We start from the raw sequence: 23,741 nt of genomic DNA, 5'->3' as shown, positions 1-23,741 counted from the left end.
GCCACAACCATGGCAATTGGAGCTGTAGCTGCTGGCCTACGCCACAGCCACTGCACTGCATGCAACTTGGGATCTGAGCCGCATCTGTGACCTACACCACAGCTCATGGCGATGCTGGATCCTTAACCCACTGAGTGAGGTCAGGGATGGAACCTGCGTCTTCATGATTGCTAGTCAGATTCGTTTCTGCTGAGACATGATGGGAACTCCAATTTTTTTTTTCAATTTTTTTAGGTATAATTAACAAATAAATTGTATATTGTAATTATTTGATATAGGTATATTTTGTGAAAGCAGTGCTCCCAGCTAAATAATTAATACAACCATTATCTCACTCCATCTATCTACCTATCTATCTATCTATCTCTATCTATCTATCTATCTATCTATCACTTATCTATTTAGGTGAGAACAATTTTTTATTCACTTACAAAATTTCAATTATATAGTACAGTGTTATCAAGATTATATATCATGTATACATTAGATTCTCAGACCTGATTATTCATCTTAAGGTGAAAAGTTTTTACCCTTTTACCAACCTTTACTATTTCCTGACTCTTAACTCCTAGAAATCACTTTTCTACCCTCTGGTTTTATGAGTTTGATTTTGTATCTAGATTTTGCATATAAATTACACCATGAATCATTTGTCATTTTCTGATTCATTTCATTAGCATAAGGCCTTTAATATTCATCCATGGTGTTGCAAATGGCAGGATTTCCTTCTTTCTCACAGCTGAATAATATTGCATTATATATAATATTGGATATATAATATAGCTATATATCTATAAATCTATATATATGCCACCTCTTCTTTCTTCCTTATCTATTTGTTGACAGACAGATTGTTCCCATATCTTGGCTATTCTGAATAATGATGCAAATGTCACAGGAGTGCAAATATTGCTTCAAAATTCTGATTTTATAATCTTTGGAAATATAGCCAGGAGTGGAATTGGTGGATCATATCATAGTTCCCATTTTAATTTTGAGGTGAAGCCTCCATATGTTTTTTTTTATAGTAGACATACAAATTTACATTCTCACCAAAAGTGCACAAGGGTCCCCTTTTTGCTACATCCTCTACAACACTTATCTCTTGAGTTTTGATGACAGTCATTTTGACAGGTGTGAAATGATACTTCATTATGGCTTTGACTTGTATTTCCTTGATGGCTAGTGATGTTTAACACCTTTTCATGTATTTGTTGTCAACTTATATGTCTTCTTTGGGAAAATGTCTATTCAGTTCCTCTGCCCTTTTAAAATTTGGATTGCATTTTTCTTTCTCTCTCTCTCTCTCTTTTTTTTTTTTTTTTTTTTTTGCTTTGCTTTGTTTTTTGCTGTTGAGTTGTGTCAGTGTTGTGTTTGTTCTTTATGTATTTTGGATATTATCCCCTTATCAGTTATGTTATATGCATATATTTTCTCTCATTCCATATGTTGTCTTTTCATTTTGTGGATGCTTTCCTTTGCTATGCCAAAGTTTTTTAGTTTTATATAGTCCCTATGTATTTTCGCTTTTGTTGCCATTCCTTTGGATGTCAAATCCAAAAATCATTTCCAAGAACAATGTCAAGGGATTTATCACCTATGTTTCCTTCTAGTAGTTTTATGTGTTCAGGTCTTAAATTTAAGTGTTTCATCTATTTTGATTTGATTTTTGCATATGTGTATTATTAGGGTCCAGTTTCATTCCTTTAAATGTAGCTGTCCAGTTTTCCCAACTCCATTTATTGAAGAGACTGTCTGTCCTTCATTGCATATTTTTGATTCCTTAGTGTAAATGAATTGACCATATATATTCAGGTTTATTTCTGGATCTCTATTCTGTTCAGTTGATCACTGTGTCTGTTTTTATATTAACAACATACTGTTTTGATTGCAGTATTTTTTTTTTGAAATTGGGAAGTATAATGCCTCTAACTTTGCTCTTTTTTCTCAAGATTGCCTAGGTAATTAGAGGTATTTTGTGAGTCCATAAAATTTCAGTGATGTTTATTATATTTCTGAGATAAATGCCATTGGAATTTTGATAACAATTGCTTGAATATATACATGACTTTGTAAAGTATATACATTTTAGCAATATTAATTCTTCCAATCCATGGACATATATTAATTTTCTACTTATTTCTGTCTTCTGCAGTTTCTTTTATAAGCATCTTATAACTTTTTAGGGTACAAATCTTTTACCTCCCTGGTTAAACATATTCCTAGGCATTTTATTCTTTTTGATGCAAATGTAAATTAGACTGTTTTCTTACTTTCTTTTTATGATAGTTTCCTGTTAGTGCATAGAAATGCAGCTGATTTTTACATATTGATTTTGTATCTTGAAACTTACCTGAATTCATTAAATAATTCTAATAGTTTTTTGGTGGAGACTATAAAGTTGTCTATATATGATATTGTATCATTAGCAAATAGAGATGGTTTTACTTCTTTCTTTCTAATTTGAATGCCTTTTATTTATTTTTCTTTCCTAAGGTTTTGGATAATATTTCTAGTGCTATGTTGAATAAAAGTGGCAAGATTGGGCATTTTTGTTTTGTTCACAATCCTAGAGGAAAAATTTTCTTCTTTTTCCCCATTGAGTATGTTAGCTATGGGAAGGTTAGCTAAATCTTTCTTATTTTGAGGTATCTTCCCTTTATACTCATGTTGTTGAGAATTTTTTTAATGAAACAATGTTGAATTTTGTCAAATATTTTTTCCTACATCTATTGAAATGATCATATTATTTTAATCATTTATTTTATAATGAGATGTATCACATTTATTGATTTGCTTATGTTAAGCCATCTTTACATCTCTGGAATGAAAAACTTGATGTTATACAATTATTTTGTATTGTTGAACTAAATTTGCTCTTATTTTGTTGAGAATTTTTATATCTGGGCCTATATATATTTTTCATCAGATATCTGGGCCTATAATTTCTTTTTTTTTTCTAATGTTCTTGGCTGACTTTGATATCAGGGTAATATGAGACTAATTCAATGAGTTTAGTAGTGTTTCCTCTTCCTCTATTTTTGGGAAGAGTTTGAGAAATATTGGTATTAATTCTTATTTAAATGTTTAGTGGCATCCACTTATGATATCATAAGAAAAAGAAAAAAGAAATATGTATAAGACCTCTATGAGGAAAACTACTAAATTTGAATTAATAAATAAAAAATGATTTAAATTAACAGAGGTGTAGTCCATATTCATGTATAGGAAAACACCATGTTGTAAAATGTCAGTTATTCCCAATAAGAATACCAGTTAGTTATTTCATGGATTTCAACAAACTAATTTTAAGATTTATATGGAAAGGCAAAAGACTAAAAATAGCCAACACAATACTGATGGTTAAGAATAAAGTTGGAGGACTGATACTACCTGATTTATAGATTCACTATAAACCCTTATAATCAAGAGATCTGATATTAGTGAAAGAATAAAAATATATATCAATAAAAGAGAATAGAGAGCCCAGAAATAGACTTCCATAAATATAGTTAATTCATCTTTGACAAAGGAGTAAAAGCAATATAATAGAGCAAAGATAGTCTTTTCAACAAATTGTGCTGGAACAAATAATTGGACATCCATATGAGAAAAAAAAAAGTTAAAAAGAATTTATACCAGTCACAAAACTTAACCCAGAATGGATAACACAGACATAATTCTAAATGTAAAATAAAAGTCCTGGAAGATAACAGAGAATAAAATCTAGATCATTTGGGGTATTATGATGATAATCACCAAGGGCATGATCCATGGAAGAAACAACAAAATAAGCTGAACTTCATTAAAATTAAAATAGAGGGCAAGTTATAGACTGGGAAAAAATATTTTCAAAAGACACATGTGATGAAGGACTATTATTCAAAATACACAAAGAACTCTTAAATCTCAACACTAAGAAAACAACCAGATTTAAAAACAAGCCAGACACCTGAACAGACCATTCACCAAAGATACACTGATGGCAAATAAACATGAAAATTTCTCCATATCATATACCATCAGGGAGATGCAAACTGACATAGCAATGAAAAACTACTACATACTGAAACTACTGGAACATTGAAAACACCAAATGCTGGTAGAATGTAGACCAATAAAAACTCTCTTTCATTGCTGGTGTGTATATAAAATGATACAGCCAGTTTGAAATATAGTTTGGTGGTTTCTTATAAAACAAAATATACTCTTACAATATAATTCAGTAACCATGTACCTTGGTATTTACCCAAAGTGGTAGAAAACTTAGGTCTACACAAATATTGCACATAAATGTGTATGGCAGCATCATACATTTTGCAAAAACTTGGAAGCAATCAAGACGCCCTTCAGTAGGTGAATGTATAAACAAACTGTTGTACATCCAAATAATGGCATATTATTCAGTGAAAAAAAAAAGGAAAAAAAGAAAAGAAAGAGCTATTAATCCATAAAGACATGGAGGAAATATAAATGCATACTACTCAATAAAGAAACCCAATCTGAAAAAGCTACTTATATTGTGTGATTCTAACTGTATTACATTTTGGAAGAGGCAAAACTTTGGAGACAGTAAGAGATTAGTGGTTGACAAGATTGGAGACAAGTATTAAATAGGTTGGGTGCAAGGGATTTTTAGGGCAATTAAAATACTCTGTATGATACAATAATGATGGATACATGGCATTATACATTTGTCCAAACTCACAGAATGTAAATCATAATGAGTAAACCATCAAGAGTAAACCATAATGTAAACTGTGGACTTTGGATAATTATGAAGTATCAGTGTAAGTTCATCAATTATAACAAATGTACCTATCTGGTAGGGATGTGGAAATGAGGGAGACAATGTATAATTAGAGCAGAAAGTCTATGATAAATCTTTTAATCTTCCTCTAAACTTTGTTGTGAACGTTAAACTGCTGTAAAAACAAAATATTAATTAAAAAAGAGATCAATTGGATAATACACAAGGAAATATCCATGAACTTTAAGGTTATCAAAGAGCTTTAGAATAGAGAATAAAAGGCCAAAAATTGTATAGAATCTTGGTAACATGTGGGGCATTATTAATAATCACAACCTCTTGTTGTAGTTGAATTTCTGTAGTAGAAAGATTGAGGCAGAAAAATATTTTCAAAAATTATTGCTAGATATGTAAAAATATAATACAAATAAAATCATACTAAAGCACAGTATAATCAAGTTGTAGGACACAAATAATTGTATTAAAGACATTCAGTGGGAAAAAATCATAGACATGAAAATAAAAAGAGAGAAAGAAAGAGTGAAGGAGGGAAGGAGAGAGAAAAAGCAAACAAGAAAAAAGACAGTAAAAGAGGAAGGAAGGAAGAATTATCAGAAATAACACAAGCCAGAAGGCAGTGATTTGATATCTTCAAATCATTCTAAGAAAAGAAAATGTTAACCTATATTTCTATATTTAGCAAAAATATGTTACAATTAAAATCAAAATAAAGATTTTTTTTAGAGATACAAAAACTTGAGAGAATATATTTCCAGTATACCTGAACAAGAAAGTTTGAGTGAAGTTCTTTAGATTGAACAAAAATAATATGAGATGGAAACTTGGATCTCAATAAAACAATAGAAGTCTGCTTCAAATAATAAACAGGTGGATAAATATTCAATATTTTATCATTTAAAAAATGTCTGGAAGTTTACCATTAAAGTAAAAAATAAATGATAGAATAATAGGGTTGCCTCGTAAATAGAAGTAACTAGAATGGTGAAACTAACACAAATGAAGAGAGAAATGAGAAGATGCTCATACACTATATTTAATGTAGTATAATATTATTTGAAGGAGAATAGAAGGACTGGAGCCCAACTTCTTTCCTAAAAACAACAAAATTTACAACTAAAGACTGAGCAATCTCCACCCAAGTGGACCAGAAACCTTAAAAAAGATACCCTACTCCAGAAGAAAAAGAGGAGGCCACATCAAGAGGTAGGAGGTGTGATTTCATGATATAAACAACCCCATATCTCCAGGGTGGGAAGATCCACATACTGAAAAATAATGGGTTCACAGAGACTCACCTACAGGAGTGAGAGTTCTGAGCCCCACATCAAACCCTCACATGCAGGGATCTGGCACAGGGAGAAAGAGCCCCTGGAGCATCCGTCATTGAAGGCCAGTGGGGCTTTCGGGCAGGAGCTCCATGGGACTGGGGGAAACGGAGACTTCATTCTTAAAAGGTGCACACAGACTTTCATGTGCACTGGGTCCCAGGGCAGAGCAAGGGCTCCATAGGAATCTGGGTCAAACGTGACTGCAGTTCTTGGAGGACATCCTGAGAAAACAGGTGTGAATGTGGCTTGTTGTGAGGGACGGACATTGAAGGCAAAGCTCTTGGGAATACACAGCAGCTGCCTTTCTCTGGAGGTGACCATTTTGGGAAAATCTGGCCCCCCATCAGTCAGTGCTGAGAAGCACCAGGGCAAACAACAATCCAGGTGGGATCACAGCACTGCCCATCAATAAAAAGGCTACCTAAAGACTCCTCAGGCACACAGCTGCCTCTAATCTCACCCAGAGACTAAGCCCCACCCACCAGAGGAATTAGAATCAGCTCCACCTACCAGTGGGCAGGCATCAGCCCCTCCCATCAGGAAGCCTACAGCAGGCCCCCATATTGACATCAGCCACAAGGAGGGCAGACACCAGAAGTAAGAGAGGCTACACTCTATTATCTGTAAAAAGGTCATCACACCAAAAACCTATAAAAATGAAAAGATAGAGAACTATAACTCAGATGAGGGAGAAAGGAAAAAACCCAGAAAATAAGCTAAGTGATAAGATTCTCAGCCTCCAGGAAAAAGACTTTAGACTGTCAATGCTGAAGATGATGCAAGACATTGGAAATAAACTGGAGACAAAGATGGATAACTTAAAGGAAACACTAACCAAAGAGATACAAGATGTAAAACTGAAACAAGAATAGATATGAAATACAATAACTGAAATAAAAAATTCACTAAAAGCAGCTAACAGCAGAATACAGGAGGCAGAAGAATGAATAAGCATGGTGGAGGACGGATTAGTGGAAATTACAGATGCAGAACAGAAAAGAGAAAAAAGAGAGAACTCTGGGACAATGTTAAACACACCAACATCCGAATTATATGGGTGCCAGAAGGAGAAGAGAGAGAGAAGGGGACAGAAAAAATATTCCAAGAGATAATAGCTGAAAACTTCCCTAGCATGGGAAAGGAACCACTCACTCAAATCCAGGAGGCACAACGAGTACCATAGAAAATAAACCCAAGGAGGAATATACTGAGACACATATTAATCAAACTGACCAAAATGAAAGATAAAGAGAAAATCTTGAAAGCAACTAGGGAAAAGAAGCAGGTAACATACAAGGGAACCCTGATATGGTTATCAGCAGATTTTTCAGCAGAAACTCTGCAGGCCAGAAGGGAGTGGCAGGATATACTTAATGTGATGAAAGGAAAAAACCTCCAACCAAGACTGCTTTACCCATCAAGGCTCTCATTCAAATTTGAAGGAGAAATCAAAACCTTCTCAGATAAGCAAAAGCTGAGAGAATTCAGAAACACTAAACCAGCCTTACAACAAATACTAAAGGAACTTTTCTAGGCAGAAAAGAAAACACAGCAACAGAAAACCAAAACTCCACAAATGACAAGGCTCACCAGTTAAGGTACATATAGAGTAGAGATACGAAATCATCCATGCACAATTATACCACCAAAATCAGAAATCATGAGAATCAAATGCAGGACGCTAGAGATGACCTTGCAATTAAGAGAACAAAAACTTAAAACAATCTCATATACATATAGCCTCTTACATCAAAACTTCAGAATAACTGCAAACCAAAAATCTACAATTGATACACAAACAAGGAATCTCTGGAGAAGAAATACATCTCATAGTAAATAAGTGCATAATCCACCACGAATGGGGTCATTTGATATCATTCTTGGAATGATGAATTCTTTTTACATCTGATTCTGATTTCCTCTCCATCAAAGAATTTATGATAATTATAATTAAATAATGCCACTGTACAATTAAATAATACAGTTCTACAATTGTATTATTAATGACCATTTCTCTCCATGCTATAACATAAGGTCTATAATATCTTGTTTATCACATCACCTAGAATGGTGTAATGCCTTTATTGAAGAATCAATAAGATGTAACAAATCGTGTGGACATGTTTATATAGTTACACTGTTTTTTAACCAATTTATGCATTTTATATTTTACTTATTTTCAGAGGGTGTATTATTTTTGTTATTCTTACCAGTTAAATTATTCTTTTTACTATGCTATATAAAATATTTAATGGTATATAATACTTTCTTTATAATTTTTAGTTGCATAATATAACAATTTTAATATAATGCTAATTGTTAAAGAAAAATTGAAATGTAAAAGATAATACTATAGTAAAGATGAAAGCCATAAAATTGGGATAAAGCATAGAATAAATTTCCTATTTGTCTCAGCATATTTTCCATTCCATTTCTCCAGAGGGAGTCACTTAATCTGTTTCTTAAGATCCATGATACAATAATCCCTGTGAATGTAATTGTGTTTAAATATATGTATTTTATTCTGTAAAAAAATAAGATAAAATTGCAAAAAAAATAAAAATTAGATTACAAAAAAAGGCAGAAATTATAACTGTATTTGTCTAATAATAAAGCTTCAAAGTAAATGAAGCAAAAGCTGATAATATTACAAAGGAGAAATCCACAGTTACAGTTTGATATTTTGAAATATTTTTCCTGTAAGTAACAGAAAAAATAGACAGAAAATCAGAGCAGATATAGAGAGTTTGAGAAATACTATCTTGACGTAATTGGCATTTATAGGGCAGTCTACCTCAAAACAGCAGAATACGAATTTTTCAAGTGTATATGTAACATTTACTAATTTAGACAAAACAATGGACCATAAAATAAATATAAAAATATTAAAGGCATTGAAATCAGAGTATGTCATCTGATCACAATGGAATTAAATTTAAAATAAAGAACAATGATTATCAGAAAAATCCTCAATTATTTGGAAAAAACAGTGTTTTATAAATAGCTCTGTGTCAAAGAACTCATATGAGAAATTAAATAAAATTCTGTTCAGGTTATAAAGTAAACATTACTTATCTATGTTTTGGAGAAGGAGCTAAAGCAGTACTTAGAGAAATTTATGGATTCACATATATATGAATTAGAAACACAGAAAAGTATATGAGCACATTCAACCCAGTATCAGTAGAAGATGGGAAATAAACTCCAGGCCTAGATAGCTTCATTATATTTGAAGGAAGACATAATGTATATTTCAGGAAAAAAGAATAACAATTCTATGCAAATTTTTTTTTTCCAAAAAAAAGAAGGGAATATTTAAAAAATTATTTTATGAGGCCATTCATTCCCTGATACTAAAACCAGAAGATAGAGACCAATATTCAACATGAGTATAGATGTGAAAAGTGTTAAAACATTACCAAATTAAATTTAATAACATATAATAAGAAGAATATACAATTCCATGTAAAGATTGTCCTAGAAATGCATGTTTGCTTTAACAGTAGATATTCAATCAATGCAATTCAACATATTAAGATAAAAAAATACATAGAATCATCTGAATAGATGCAGAAAAATATTTGACATAATTCAACATTCATATATTATCTTTTTTTACATGTCCACAGCATGCAGAATTTCCAGGGCCAGGGATCAAACCCACATAGCTGTAACCAGAGCCACACCAATGACAATGATGGATCATTAACCTTCCAAGCCACTAGAGAACTCCAATATTCATATTTTATAAAAACTCACAGCAAACAGAATAGAAGAGAACTTTCTCAACCTTTTCAACATGAAAGACTGAATACTTCTTCCTATGAACAAGAACAAGCCAAGGATATTCACTCTTACCAAATCTGTTTTTTTATATTACTTAATTTATTACATTTATAGTTGTACAATGATCATCACAACCCAATTTTGTAACATTTCCATCCCAAACCCCCAGCATCCCCCCACCCCCCAACATCTCTCCTTTGGAAACCATAAGTTTTCCAAAGGCTGTGATTCAGTATCTGTTCTACAAAGAAGTTAATTGTGTCCTTTTTTCAGACTCTACATGTAAGTGATAGCATTTGATGTTGCTGTCTCATTGTCTGACTGACTTCACTTAGCATAATTTCTAGGTCCATCCATGTTGCTAAAATTGCCATTATTTCATTCCTTTTAATGGCTGAGTAATACTCCATCGTGTTAAAATTGTACTGGATGTTCTAACCAAGGCAATAAGGCAATAAAAATTCATAAAATTATACAAACAAAAAAGTTAAACTCTATTTATAGATTACAATGTCAATATACAATAAAAATTTTAATAAATCTACATGAAAACCTGGCATAACCTTTAGAAAGGTCCCAGAATAAAATGTTCATATGCAAAATCAATTGAAATTCCATATTATAGAAGAAAACTATTGAAAATTTATTTTTTTGCAAATTTAAAATGAAAACAAAATACCATTTGTAATAGGATAAAAATTTTGAAATAATTAGTATAAAATGTTTTCTAGTCAAATTAAAGAAGTTCTTAGTTTTTTGTGATTTACAAATATTTTATTTGCTGTTTGTGCCAGCTATTCCTATTTAACTTTTATACTGTGTTAACTGCTAAATGAATAATTTCATAAGTTCAGTGATTCTTTTTTTTATATTTCTTTCCAGACATTTTATTTTTTATAATTATTTTTATTTTTTCCTTTAGGAAGACATGGTATATACATATAATGGAATACTACTCACCCATAAAAAAGAACAAAATAAGTTCTTATTTGTATGTTTGGTATAATTCACCTGTGAAGTCATCCTTGTCTTCTTCCTGATCTCAGCAGGAATTCTTTAAGCTTATCACTATTGAGAATGATGTTGGCTGTGGTTTTTTCATATATGGCCTTTATTATGTTGAGGTAGGTTCCCTCTATGCCCACTTTCTGAAGGGTTTTTATCAGAAATGGGTGTTGGATTTTGTCAAAGGCCTTTTCTGCATCTATTGAGAGCATTATAGGTTTTTATTCTTCCATTTATTAATGTGGTGTATCACATTGATCAATTTGCAATCTAAGAATCCTTGCGTCCCTGGGATAAATCCCACTTGATCATGATGCATAATCCTTTTAATGTGTTGTTGGATTCAGTTTTCTAGTATTTTATTGAGTATTTTTACATCTATGTTCATCAGTGTAATTAGCCTGTAATTATGTATTTTTGTGGCAGCTTTGGTTTTGGTATCAGGGTAATGGTGGCCTCAGAATGAGTTTAGAAATTTTCCTTCCTCTGCAATTTTTTTGGAGTAGTTTCAGAAGGATAGGTGTTAGCTCTTCTCTAAATGTTTGATAGAATTCGCCTATGAAGCCATCTGGTCCCGACCTTTTGTTTGTTGGAAGTTTTTTAATCACAGTTTCAATTTCAGTACTTTTGATTGGTCCATTCATCTTTTCTATTTCATCTTAGTTTAGTCTTGGAAGATTGTACTTTCTAAGAATTTGTCCATTTCTCCTTTGTTGTCCATTTTATTGGCATCTAGTTGCATGTAGTAGTCCCTTATGACCCTTTGTACTTCTGTGATGTCCATTGTAACTTCTCCTTTTTCATTTCTAATATTATTGATTTGAGTCCTCTCTTGTTTTTTTCTTGATTAGTCTGGCTGAGGGTTTATCAAATTTGTTGATCTTTTCAAAGAACCAGCTTTTCTTTTCATTGATCTTTTCTATGGTTTTCTTCATTTCTATTTCATTGATTTCTGCTCTGATCTTTATGATTTCTTTCCTTCTGATAACTTTAGATCTTGTCTATTCTTCTCTCTAGCTGCTTTCCATGTAAGTTTAGCTTGTTTATTTGAGCTTTTTCTTGTTTCCTGAGGTTGGCTTGTATTGCTATAAACTTTGCTCTTAGAACTGCTTTTGCTGCATCCCATAGGTTGGAGTGTTGTATCTTTGTTGTCATTTGCTCCTAGGTATTTTTTACTTCCTCTTTTATTTATTTAGCAATCCATTGGTAGTTAGTAACATGTTGTTTAGTCTCCACATGTTGTGTTTTTTGTAGTTTTTTTCTTGTTGTTGATTTCCAGTCATATAGCGTTGTGATCAGAAAAGATGCTTGATATGATTTCAAATTCTTAAAGTTACTGAGGCTTGATTTGTAGCCCAGAATGTGATCAATCTTAGAGAATGTTCCGTGTACACTTGAGCAGAATGTGTGTTCTGTTGCTTTTGGATGGAACATCCTATAAATATCTATTAAATCCATTTGGTCTAATGCTTCATTTTGGACCTGTGTTTCCTTGTTGATTTTCTGTCTGGATAATCTGTCCATTGCTGTAAGTGGGGTGTTAAATTCCCCCCCTCTTATTGTGTTATGGTCAATTTGTCCTTTTAAGGTTGTTAGCAGTTGCCTTATCTTCTGTCTGGATAATTTGTCCATCGCTCTAAGTGGGGTGTTAAAGTCCCCCACTCTTACTGTGTTATGGTCAATTTGTCCTTTTAAGGTTGTTAGCAGTTGCCTTATATATTGTGGTGATCCTAGGTTGGGTGTATATATATTTAAAATTTTTATACCTTCTTCTTGCATTGATCCTTTGATCATTATGTAGTGTCTTTCCTTGTCTCTTAAAATATTCTTCATTTTAAGGTCTATTTTGTCTGATATGAATATTGCTACTCCAGCTTTCTCTTGATTCCCATTTGTGTGGAGTATTTGCTTCCATCCTCTCACTTTCAATTTGTATGTGTCCCTAGAAGGAAAGTGGGTCTCTTGAAGACAGCATATGTATGGGTCTTGTTTGTGTATTCATTCAGCCAGTCTATGTCTTTTGGTTGGGGCACTTAGTCCATTAACATTTAAAGTAATTATTGATATATATATTCTTATTGCTATTTTATTAACTATTTTGGATTTGTTTTTGTTGATCTTTTTTCTTTCCTTCTTTTGATCTCTCCTCTTGTGGCTTGATGAGTATGAGTATCTTTACTGCTGTACTTGATTTGATTTTTCTTATGTGTGTGTATATCTATTGTTGATTTTTGCCTTGCAGTTACTCTGAAATTTTGCTATGAGTCTATATATATACAAGATTGTTTTAAGTTGTTGGTTTCTTAACTGCAAGTGCATCTCCAGTGTCCTGCATTTGTATCCTTCTCTTCTCATGATTTCTGATTTTGGTAGCATACCTGTGCATGGATAATTTTCTAACTTTAATGTATATATGTCTTTACTGGTGAGCCTTGACTTTGTTTTATTTTATTTTTCTGGTTGTGGCCTTTTCTTTTCTGCCTAGAGAAGTTCCTTTAGTATTTGTTGTAAAGCTGGTTTAGTGTTGCAGAATTCTCTTAGCTTTTGTTTGTCTGTAACGGGTTTTTTTTTTTTTTTTTTTTTTTGTCTTTTTGTCTGTTGTTGTTGCTATTTCTTGGGCCGCTCCCACGGCATATGGAGGTTCCCAGGCGAGGGGTTGAATTGGAGCTGTAGCCACCGGCCTACGCCAGAGCCACAGCAATGCGGGATCCGAGCCGCATCTGCAACCTACACCACAGCTCATGGCAACGCCGGATCCTTAACCCACTGAGCAAGGGCAGGGACCGAACCCGCAACCTCATGGTTCCTAGTCGGATTCGTTAACCACTGCGCCACGACGGGAACTCCTGTAACGGTTTTGATTTCTCCTTCAAATCTGAAGGAGAGTCTTGCTGGGTAAAGTAATCTTGGTTGGAGGTTTTTTTTCCTTTCATCATCTTAAGTATATCATGCCACTTCCTTCTGGCCTGCAGAATTTCTGCTGAAAAATCTGCTGATAAATTTATCAGGGTTCCTTTGTATGTTATTTGATTCTTTTTCCTAGCTGCTGTCAATATTTTCTCTTCGTCTTTAATTTTGGTTAGTTTGATTAATATGTGCCTAGGTATATTCCTCCTTGGGTTTATTTTATATGGTACTCGTTGTGCTTCCTGGATTTGAGTGAGTGGTTCCTTTCCCCATGTTAGGGAAGTTTTTGGCTATTATCTCTTTGAATATTTTTTCTGTCCCCTTCTCTTTCTCTTCTTCTTCTGGCACCCCTATAATACAGGTGTTGGCTCATTTAACATTATTCCAGAGTTCTCTGAGACTCTCTTCATTTGTTTTCAATCTTTTTCTATTTTCTGTTCCACATCTGTAATTTCCACTAATCTGTCGTCCTCCTCACTTATTCATTCTTCTGCCTCCTGTATTCTGCTGTTGGCTGCTTCTAATGAAATTTTTATTTCATTTATTGTATTTTGCATTTCTTCTTGTTTAAGTTTTATATCTTGTATCTCTTTGCTCAGTGTTTCCTGTATGTTATCCATCTTTGCCTCCAGTTTATTTCCAATGTCTTGTATCATCTTCAGCATCAACAGTGTAACGTCTTTTTTCCTGGAGGCTGAGAATCTCCTCATCACTTAGCTGTTTTTCTTGGGTTTTTTCCCTTCTCCCTCATCTGAGTTAGAGTTCTCTGTCTTTTCATTTTTATAGGTTTTTGGTGTGGTGACCTTTTTACAGATAATAGAGTTGTAGCCTCTCTTACTTCTGGTGTCTGCCCACTTTATGGCTGAAGTTGGTATGGGCCCTTGCTGTAGGCTTGCTGATGGGAGGGACTGATGCCTGCCCACTGGTAGGTGGAGCTGATTCCTATTCCTCTGGTTGTTTGAGCTTTATCTCTGGCTGAGATTAGAGGTGGCTGTGTGCCTGGGGGGTCTTTAGGCAGCCTGTTTACTGGTGGGTAGGGTTGTGATCCCACCTGGATTGTTGTTTGCTCTGGGGCTTCTCAGTGCTGACTGACAGTTGGGGCCAGATTTTCCCAAAATAGCCACCTCCAGAGAAAGGCACGCTGATGAATATTTCCAAAAGCTTTGCTTCCCATGTCCTTCCCTCACAAGAAGCCACATTCACCCCTGTTTTCTCAGGATGTCCTCCACGAACTGCAGTCAGGTTTGACCCAAGTTCCTATGGCACCTTTGCTTTGCCCTGGGACTGATTGCATGTGAAACTTTTAAGAATGGGGTCTCTGTTTCCTCAAGTCCCATGGTGCTCCTGCCCACAAGCCCCACTGGCCTTCAATTCCAGATGCTCCAGGGGCTCTTTCTCCCAGTGCCAGATCCCCACATGTGGGAGTTTGATGTGTGGCTCAGAACTCTCACTCCTGTAGGTGAGTCTCTGTGAAGCAGTTACTTTCCAGTCTGTGGTGCCTCCCACTGGGAGGTATGGGTTTGCCTATATCATATAATTGCCCCTCCTATCTCTTGATACGGCCTCCTCTTTGTCTTCTGGTGTAGGATATCTTTTTGAAAGTTTCTGGTCCATTTGGTTGAAGATTGCTCAGCATTTGGTTGTAAATTTTGTTGTTTTTAGGAGAGAAGTTGAGCTCCAGTCCTTCTATTCTGCCATCTTAATCCCTTCTCCTCTCTACATTCTTTTTAACCTGTCCTCTTTTTCTACATTTAAAGCAAGTGACTGTATTTGATCCTTTTTTTAGGGCTACTGTTAAAAGCTTAGCTTTATAAGTTTTAGAGCCTACATTTTGGCAAGCTTTAATGTATTGAGCAATGGTTGCCATTGGATCTTTAGGGGTCAGTTTGATCACTTTTAAATTTTTTCTACAGTCCTCATTTGCATGCTCTATTGCTAGAGATATTAATAAATCTCCAGGTGCTTCAGGATTATCAATTTGCCTTTCTACTGCCTCCTGGAGCTGATTAATAAATTCCATGTACCCTTGGCCCTTGTCTAATTTGAGCAAAAGAGCCTTGAACTTTTCCTGATACTGGAATCTTTGTAAAGATTCATCTGACTATTTCTATCACTTGTTCTCTCACCAAAGGAGGAAGTTGGGCTTGTTGATGAGGCATAGCGCACTGTTCTTATCCCAATAATTGCTCATAAGAAATCTTTATTCTATTATCAAAATTTCCCATAGATTGATACACACAAGCATCCCTTAAGTCTTGAGTAAAAAGTGTATATTGTGCAGGTATTAAAATGGTTTTCAGGAGTTCCCGTCGTGGCGCAGTGGTTAACGAATCCGACTAGGAACCATGAGGTTGCGGGTTCGGTCCCTGCCCTTGCTCAGTGGGTTAAGGATCCGGCGTTGCCGTGAGCTGTGGTGTAGGTTGCAGACGCGGCTCGGATCCCACGTTGCTGTGGCTCTGGCGTAGGCCAGTGGCTACAGCTCCAATTCAATCCCTAGCCTGGGAACCTCCATATGCCGTGGGAGCGGCCCAAGAAATAGCAACAACAACAACAACAACAAAAAGACAAAAAAAAAACAAAAAAACAAAAAAAAATAAAATAAAAAATAAAATGGTTTTCATTAGCATTCTCCAATCCCATGTGCACATAGAGGTTCCCACTGCTATAGCTTCAAGCACCCCTGTGGTTTATGGGCTTTGTATACCATATTGTTGAACAGAGTTTTAAAGTTTTTTACCATTCCAAAAGGAAGTCCCTTATGTTCCCAATTTCCATCTTGCCTTCACATTACAGGAAAAAGTCCCACTTTTCCTGCCTTAAAGGCCTCAGACATAAATTTTTGTATTATTGTAGGTGTTTGAGGAGTAGATGGCCCTTCAGACCAAAGTTGTGGCATAGTTGAATTGGAATGGAAACTCTTTGTATAAGAGTTTTATATTGATTAACCTTAGTTTGTGTTGTAGGGGCATAAGGAAGAGGAGCAATGTGCTTCTTTTTCCATATTATTTCTTTCCCTTTGCCATCTTCTTCATCCTCTTCTCCTTCTTGTTAAGAAAATGTATCATATTCTGATTCAGAGACAATCAGAGTGAGTACATTCTTAACAATAACCCATGTCAAAATTGCCTCAGGGTCTATTTCTCCCATTTCTGTATGTCTTTGTGTAAGAGTTTTTCCTACTTGTTTCCATATTCTAAATCAAAAGTTCCATGTTCTGGAAACCATGGGCAGCAATACTGAATATTAGACAACAATTTTAACAAAGCTTTAGTCTGAATATCTATCCTTGCAGCTGTTTCCAGAGTTTGTAACACTTTTACATATTGTCTCTGTTTAGGCTGCAGGGAATTTCCCTTCTTAGTCTCTGCTCTCAGATTTTCATGTTGGCGAATCCTAATATAGTTTTGCTTTTTCCTACCTGATCAGGGGAGATTGTAACCTTGGAGCTCCAGAGCTTAACAGTCCTTCTGGGGCCACTGTCACTTTTCACCTCGGGTCACGACTTGTCATCATCTGCAACAGTCAGAACTTAGTCTACTCCTGGAGATCCCAGCTTAAGAAAAACACAGAGCCCCAAGCAAACTCAGGGTCTATCTTTTATTAGGATCATGAACAAGGGGTACGTGCAGAAGTATGAGAAGCAAAAATTTCCCAGAGATTGTAAATAAAACTTGCTACACCAGCACAGGCAGTTTCAAGGTTTTCTCCTGGTAAGAAAACTATTATCAACAAGGTCACTAGAGCATTTATCTAGGCCATAGTGTGGCTACTTGCAAACCACCAAAGAGATTTTATTAATTCCTTATTTTATCTTAACAAAGCAGATTCTATTCCATCCTAAAGCAACCCTCTTGGTATTCCAAGGTGTCATGATTTTCCATGACCATGCATTCTTTCTCTGTTTTATCTCAGCAAGGCAGCATCTATTCTATTCTAGCACAGCCTTCTTGGCATTCCAAGAAGATGTCATGGTTTTACATGACCATACATCCTAGCTTGAGGTCTATGGCCCTGCTTTTTTCTATCCACACATAGGGTATTCCTTCCTCCACTATTTTTTGAAAGAATTTCAGAAGAATAGATGTTAACTCTCCTCTGAATGTTTTATAAAATTCACTTGTTTAGGTGTCAAGTTCTGGATTTTTGGTTTTTTTGGAAGGTTTTTAATACATTTTCAGTTTCAGTACTTGTGATTGGTCCATTCAAATTTTCATTTCTTCCTGATTCACTCTTTGTAGATTTTACCTTTGAAAGAATCTGCCCATTTCTTCTAGGTTGTCCATTTTATTGGCATATACTGCTTATAGTAGCCTCTTAGACTCCTTTGTATATCTTTGGAGTCAGTTATAATTTCTCCTTTTTCATTTCTAATTGTATTGATTTGAGTCCTCTACCTTTTTTCTTTGATGAGTCAGGTTTATCAAGTTTGCTGATCTTTTCAAGGAACCAACTTTAGGTTTCATTGATCTTTATTGTTTTCTTTTTCTCTAAATTATTATTTCTGCTCTAATCTTTATGATATCTTTCCTTCTGATAATTTTTGTCTTTGTCTGTTCTTCATTTTCTAGTTATTTTAGGTGTAAAGTTAGGTTGTTTATTTTAGCTTTTTCTTCTTTCCTGAGATAAGATTGTAATGCTATAAACTTCCCTCTCAGAACTGCTTTTGCTGTGTCTCATGGGTTTTGGGTTGTTGTATCTCCATTGTTATTTGTCTCTAAGTACCTTTTAATTTCCTCTTTGATTTCTTCAATGATCCAATGGTTGTTCATGAGCATATTGTTTAACTTCCAGCAATTTTTGATTTTTATTGTTTTCTTGTAGTTGATTTCTCATTTCATACCGTTGTGGTTGGAGAACATGCATGGGATAATTTAAACTTTTTTCATATTACCAGTGCTTGATCTGTGGCCCAAGATGTGATCTATCCTTGAGAATGTTCCATTTGCCCTTGAGAAGATTGTATATTCTGATGCTTTTGATGGAAATTTCTATAAATATCAGTTAAATCTATCTGGTCTAGGGTGGTTTTTTCTTTTTTTGTTCTTGGTTTTTAGTGCTACACACATAGTATATGGACGGTCCCAAGTTAGGGGCTGTATTGGAGCTACAGCTGCCAGTGTACCCAACAGCAACAGCAATGTGGGATCTGGGATCCAGGCCATTTCTGTGACCTACACCACAGCTTATGGCAATGCCAGATCCCAACCCACTGAACAAGTCCAGGAATTGAACCCACATCCACATGGATACTAGTCAGATTTGCTTCTGCCTTGCCACAATGGGAACACTATAGGGAGTTATTTAAGGCCTGTGTTTCCTAGTTGATTATTTGTATGATCTATTCCTTGATGTAGGTGGGGTGTTAAAATCCCCACTATTATTGTGTTGCTATTGATTTCTCCTTTTATGGCTGTCAGCAGCTGCCTTATATATTGAGTTGCTCCTATGTTATGTGCATATATATTTACAATTGTTATATCTTCTTGGATTGATCCTTTGATTATTATGTAATGTCCTTTGTCTCTTGTGATTTTCTTTATTTTAGTATATTTTGTCTAATATGAGTATTGTTACTCTTTCTTTCATTTGCTTTCATTTACATATAATGTCTTCTTCCACCACCTTGGTTTTAGTCTGTATGTGTACTTGGGTCTGAAATAGGTCTCTTGAAAACAGCACATATATAGGTCTTGTTTTTGTATCCACTCAACCAGTCTATCGTTTTGTTGGAGCACTTAATCCATTTATATTCAGTGAAATTATGGATAAGTATGTATTTATTGCTATTAGGTTAATTGCTTTGGATTGCTACTTTGGGTCTTCTTTTGTTGTTGTTCTTCCCTTCTCTTGTTTTCTTCTCTTGACTTGTTGGCTATTTTTAGTGTTGTGTTTGGATTTTTTTTTCTTGCTTACGTGTGTGTCTGTTAAAGTCTTTGGTTTGTGGTTGCCATTTGATTTGCATATGGCCATCTATGTGTGTACAGAATTGTTTTGGGTTGTGGTTCTCTTATTCTCAAATGAATTTTCAATGTTTTGCATTTGTCTTCTCTTCTCATGACTGCTAGTGTTGATATCATGTTTGTCAATGGATTATTTTCTACCTTTATATCATCTTTGTCCTTACTAATGAATTTTCTCATTGAAACTTTTTTATTTCTAATTGTAGCTTTTTCTTTTCTGCCTAGAGAATTTCCTTTAGATGTTGTTATAGAGCTGGTTTCGAGGTGCTGAATTATTTTAGCATTTGCTTGTCTAAAAATCTTTGATCTCTCAATTGAACCTGAATGAGAGCCTTGCTGCATACAGTATTCTTGGTTTTAGGTTCATCATCTTCATCACCTTAAATATATCTTGACACTCAGCTCCAGCTTGAAGAGTTTCTGCTGAAAGATAAGCTGTTATCCTTTGTATGTTATTTGTTTCTTTTCCCTGTGGCTTTTAATGTTTTTCTTTGTATTTAATCTTTGTCAGTTCGATTAGTATGTGTCTCACTGTGTTTCTCTTTGGGGTTATCCTGTGCAGGATTCTTGGTGCTTCCTCAACTTGAGTGTTTCCTTTCCCATATTGGGGAAGTTTTCATGTAAATTCTCTTCAAATATTTTCTCTGGCCCTCTTGCTCTCATCTCCTTCTTGAATCCCTATGATGAGAATGTTGGTTTGTTTAATGTTTTCCCTGAGATCTCATAGATTCTCCTCAATTCTTTTCATTCTTTTTTCTTTCCTTTTTTTTTTCCTGTGGCAGTGATTTCCACTACTCTGTCTTCCATTCTCTCATTCATTCTTCTGCCTCTGTTATCCTGCTGTTGATTCCTTCTAGTGTACTCTTCAGATACTGTGCTATCCATCTTAGTTTGCTTCTTATTTAGGTGTTCTAGCTCTTTGGTAAACATCTCTCATAACTCCTCTATCTGTGTCTCCATTTATTCCCAAGGTGTTGGATGATCTTTTTTTTTTTTTTTTTGTCTTTTTGCCTTTTCTAGGGCCGCTCCCATGGCATATGGAGGTTCCCAGGCTGGGGTCAAATCAGAGCTGTAGCCACCAGCCTACACCAGAGCCACAGCAAAGTGGGATCTGAGCTGCATCTGCGACCCACACCACAGCTCATGGCAATGCCGGATCCCTAACCCACTGATCAAGGCCAGGGACTGAACCCGCAACCTCATGGTTCCTAGTCGGATTCATTAACCACTGCGCCACAATGGGAACTCCATTGGATCATCTTTAATACTATCACTCTGAATTCTTTTTCAGGTAGATTACCTTCTCCTCTTCATTTAGTTTCTTGTGTGTTTTTTTTCTTATTCCTTTGTCTGAAAGTTATTTCTTTGTTGTCTCATAGTGTGTAACTTTCTATATTTATTGTCCCCTTGTGACAGGTATGTAGACGCTGTGGCTGGTGGCTCATCTTGGAGTTCTCAGTTGGTAGTGGCTCATGTTTACCTACTGCATGTCATGGGAGCAGTGGTATTATGCTACCTCCCCTGAAGCCAGATGGCTGTTAGGAATGAGGTCTGAGTTTTGGCAGTGGTTCAAGCTTTACAGGATTGCTTTTGTTTGGGGGGGGTTCATGATTGTCTCCCATGACCTCTCCTGTTTCCAGGCAGCTCTCAGGACCTTTTCCTGTAATTGGCAAAGTCAGCAGTTGATCCTGTAGTCCCTCCCTTTTCCAGGGAAGCTCTAAGGATTTTTCTCTGTATCTGGGGTGGGGTAGGCACCCTAGGGGGCATTCTCTGTAGCCTCAGAAGCAGGTGCTGCTCTCTAATTGTTGCTAAGAGGATTTCTCTGTAGCTGTAAATCCTGCACCATTCTGGTGGTCCCTCCTTCTACCAGGCTGATGATAAAGTGCTCTCCGTAGCCATTGGAAAGTAAAAACGTGCACCAGTGTGCCCCTCTCAGCTCCTTTGGCTAGCCATGTGACATATGCTGCTGCTGCAGTCCCCTGATTGATTGTTGGTAGGTATCATGAAGCTGGTGTTATTCCCAAGATCACTCCACCAATCTGCCAAGCTGTTTGTATCTCCTGGACTGTGTGCCTTGTTTCCAGGTTCATTTTGCCCCTTCAATGGGCCTTTTGGGGCTTTCCACCTGGCCTCTTGCAACTCTCATGATCCTTTGTGTTCAAGTTCACTTTCTCCACCCCCTCTGCAGGTTTCAGGTCTTCACCTGTCCATCAGGCCTTTTGCGACTCCTAAGCCCTTTTGCACTGTTTCTGAAATAGTTTTACCAGTTCAGTGGACTTTCCCAAGCTCTCCACCTTCCGGAAGGCCCCGTGCAGATTTCCAGAATCCTTTGTGATGCATCCAAGACACCTTTCTCTGCCCCCTAGGAAAATCAAGGCTCTGTGCCCATCCAGGGGGCCCTTGCGGAATCCTGGACAGTCCTCACTCTTTCCAAAATTCCTACTGTCCACTAGGCAAATTGTGGGTCTGTGCCCACCCAGAAGTCCCCTTGCTGATTCCCAGAATATTTCCCTATTTTTGAGGTAACTTCCTCCAATTCAAAGGGGTATGGTGACTTTGTGCCTTCCCAGGAGGGCCCTTGCAGAATCGCACCCCTCCACTCAGAAATAACTTTCTCCACCCCCAGGTAATTTGTGGCTCTTGGTATGCTCAGAAGGCCACTTGCAGGCTCCTGGACAGTCCATGCTGTTTCCAAAATCACATTCTCTCTGCTAGGCACATTGCAGAAGGCTCCTTGCAACCTCCCAGGATCTTTTCCTGTTTCTGAGGTAACTATCTCCACCTCATATGGAGATTGAGGCTTTGTGCCTGACCAGGAGGAAACTTGCAGAATCCCACCCCATGTGTGACTTCAGAGATAACTTTCTCCACCCCTTGGGTAAATTTCAGCTCTGCACCCACTCCTAAGGCCCTTTATGCACTCTGAGGACCCAGGATCTTTCAGACTGTTTCTGAAATAATTTTCTCTACTGCTTATGCAAATTGCACCTCACTGTCTGCTTGCAGGGGGGTGGGGCCTTGCAAAATCCTGCCTATCTGCACTGTTTCCAAAATCACCTTCTGTCCCCTAGGAAAAGTAGGGCTCTCCACCCACACACTGGGTCATCTGTAATCCTCTGAGTCTTCTGCACTGTTACAACAGTTGCTTCAGTGTTCCCCCACATGGCTACAGGCTGGGGGAGCACTGTTGCAAGACATGTTTCCTTGAAAACTCCATCTTGTCCTTCTTTACTTTATCCCATCTTCTTGTCTTACTTTATCCCATCTTCCTTCTTGGAAAAACAGTCACAGTGCTGGTAAATGACTTAAGCTTAAGAGCAAAGACCTAAAGGCATAAATGACTTAAGCTTATGTGCCTAGAGGTCAGAGTAAGAGCTTAAAAAAGAACTTATATAATAGTAAACCCTGTATGATCCACCCATAGCCACTCCTCACTTAATCTCACAATAAAAGCAGTGTGGTTTCTTGAGGCAGTGCTCTTGGTCCCTGAGATCTGGAGTTCCCCCGGCGCTCTTGGTCCCTGAGACCTTGAGTCCCTGGCTCCCACCTTTACTTAAGATAAATGTCTCTGTGTCTTGTTTTATGTTAACTATTTTTCCTTAAGTTCCACAGCACCCGTTCTTCCCCATCCTGCTGAGCTGGCCCCGGCAAGTGGCGCCCAGCATGGGGCAGGCTCACAAACAGGCAGGCACGAGGAACGAAGGACCGCGACTACAGCGGAAATTTTATTCACTGGAAGTGCTGTGGAGCCCTGAGAAGAAGGGAGGAATTTTGTGTGGCCACGCTAAAGAAATCCTGCAGATAAGTTCCCTCTCTCAGGTATTTACGGGGTAAAATGGGAAATTATAATCCTTACATTTGTTTGTTTGGACAACTCCTTAAAAAGGGGGGTGCAAAAACAAGTGAAAGTAAGCTTTTGAAACTTTTTCAGACTATTGAGAGACATTGTGATTGGCTTTTTACATCAGAAACATTATATTTAAA

At 36.3% G+C, this 23,741-nt stretch overlaps 1 pseudogene; it reads right to left on the bottom strand.

The window, feature by feature from the left end:
- Window positions 1-22,921, bottom strand: part of LOC110257683 — a 28,478-nt pseudogene extending 5,557 nt beyond the window's left edge.

The sequence above is a fragment of the Sus scrofa genome, chromosome X (assembly GCF_000003025.6).
Source record: "Sus scrofa isolate TJ Tabasco breed Duroc chromosome X, Sscrofa11.1, whole genome shotgun sequence".
In the NCBI taxonomy this organism is placed as follows: Eukaryota; Metazoa; Chordata; class Mammalia; order Artiodactyla; family Suidae; genus Sus; species Sus scrofa.
The sequence above is the reverse complement of the archived record's forward strand: the minus strand, read 5'-3'. Positions and strand labels throughout refer to the sequence as shown.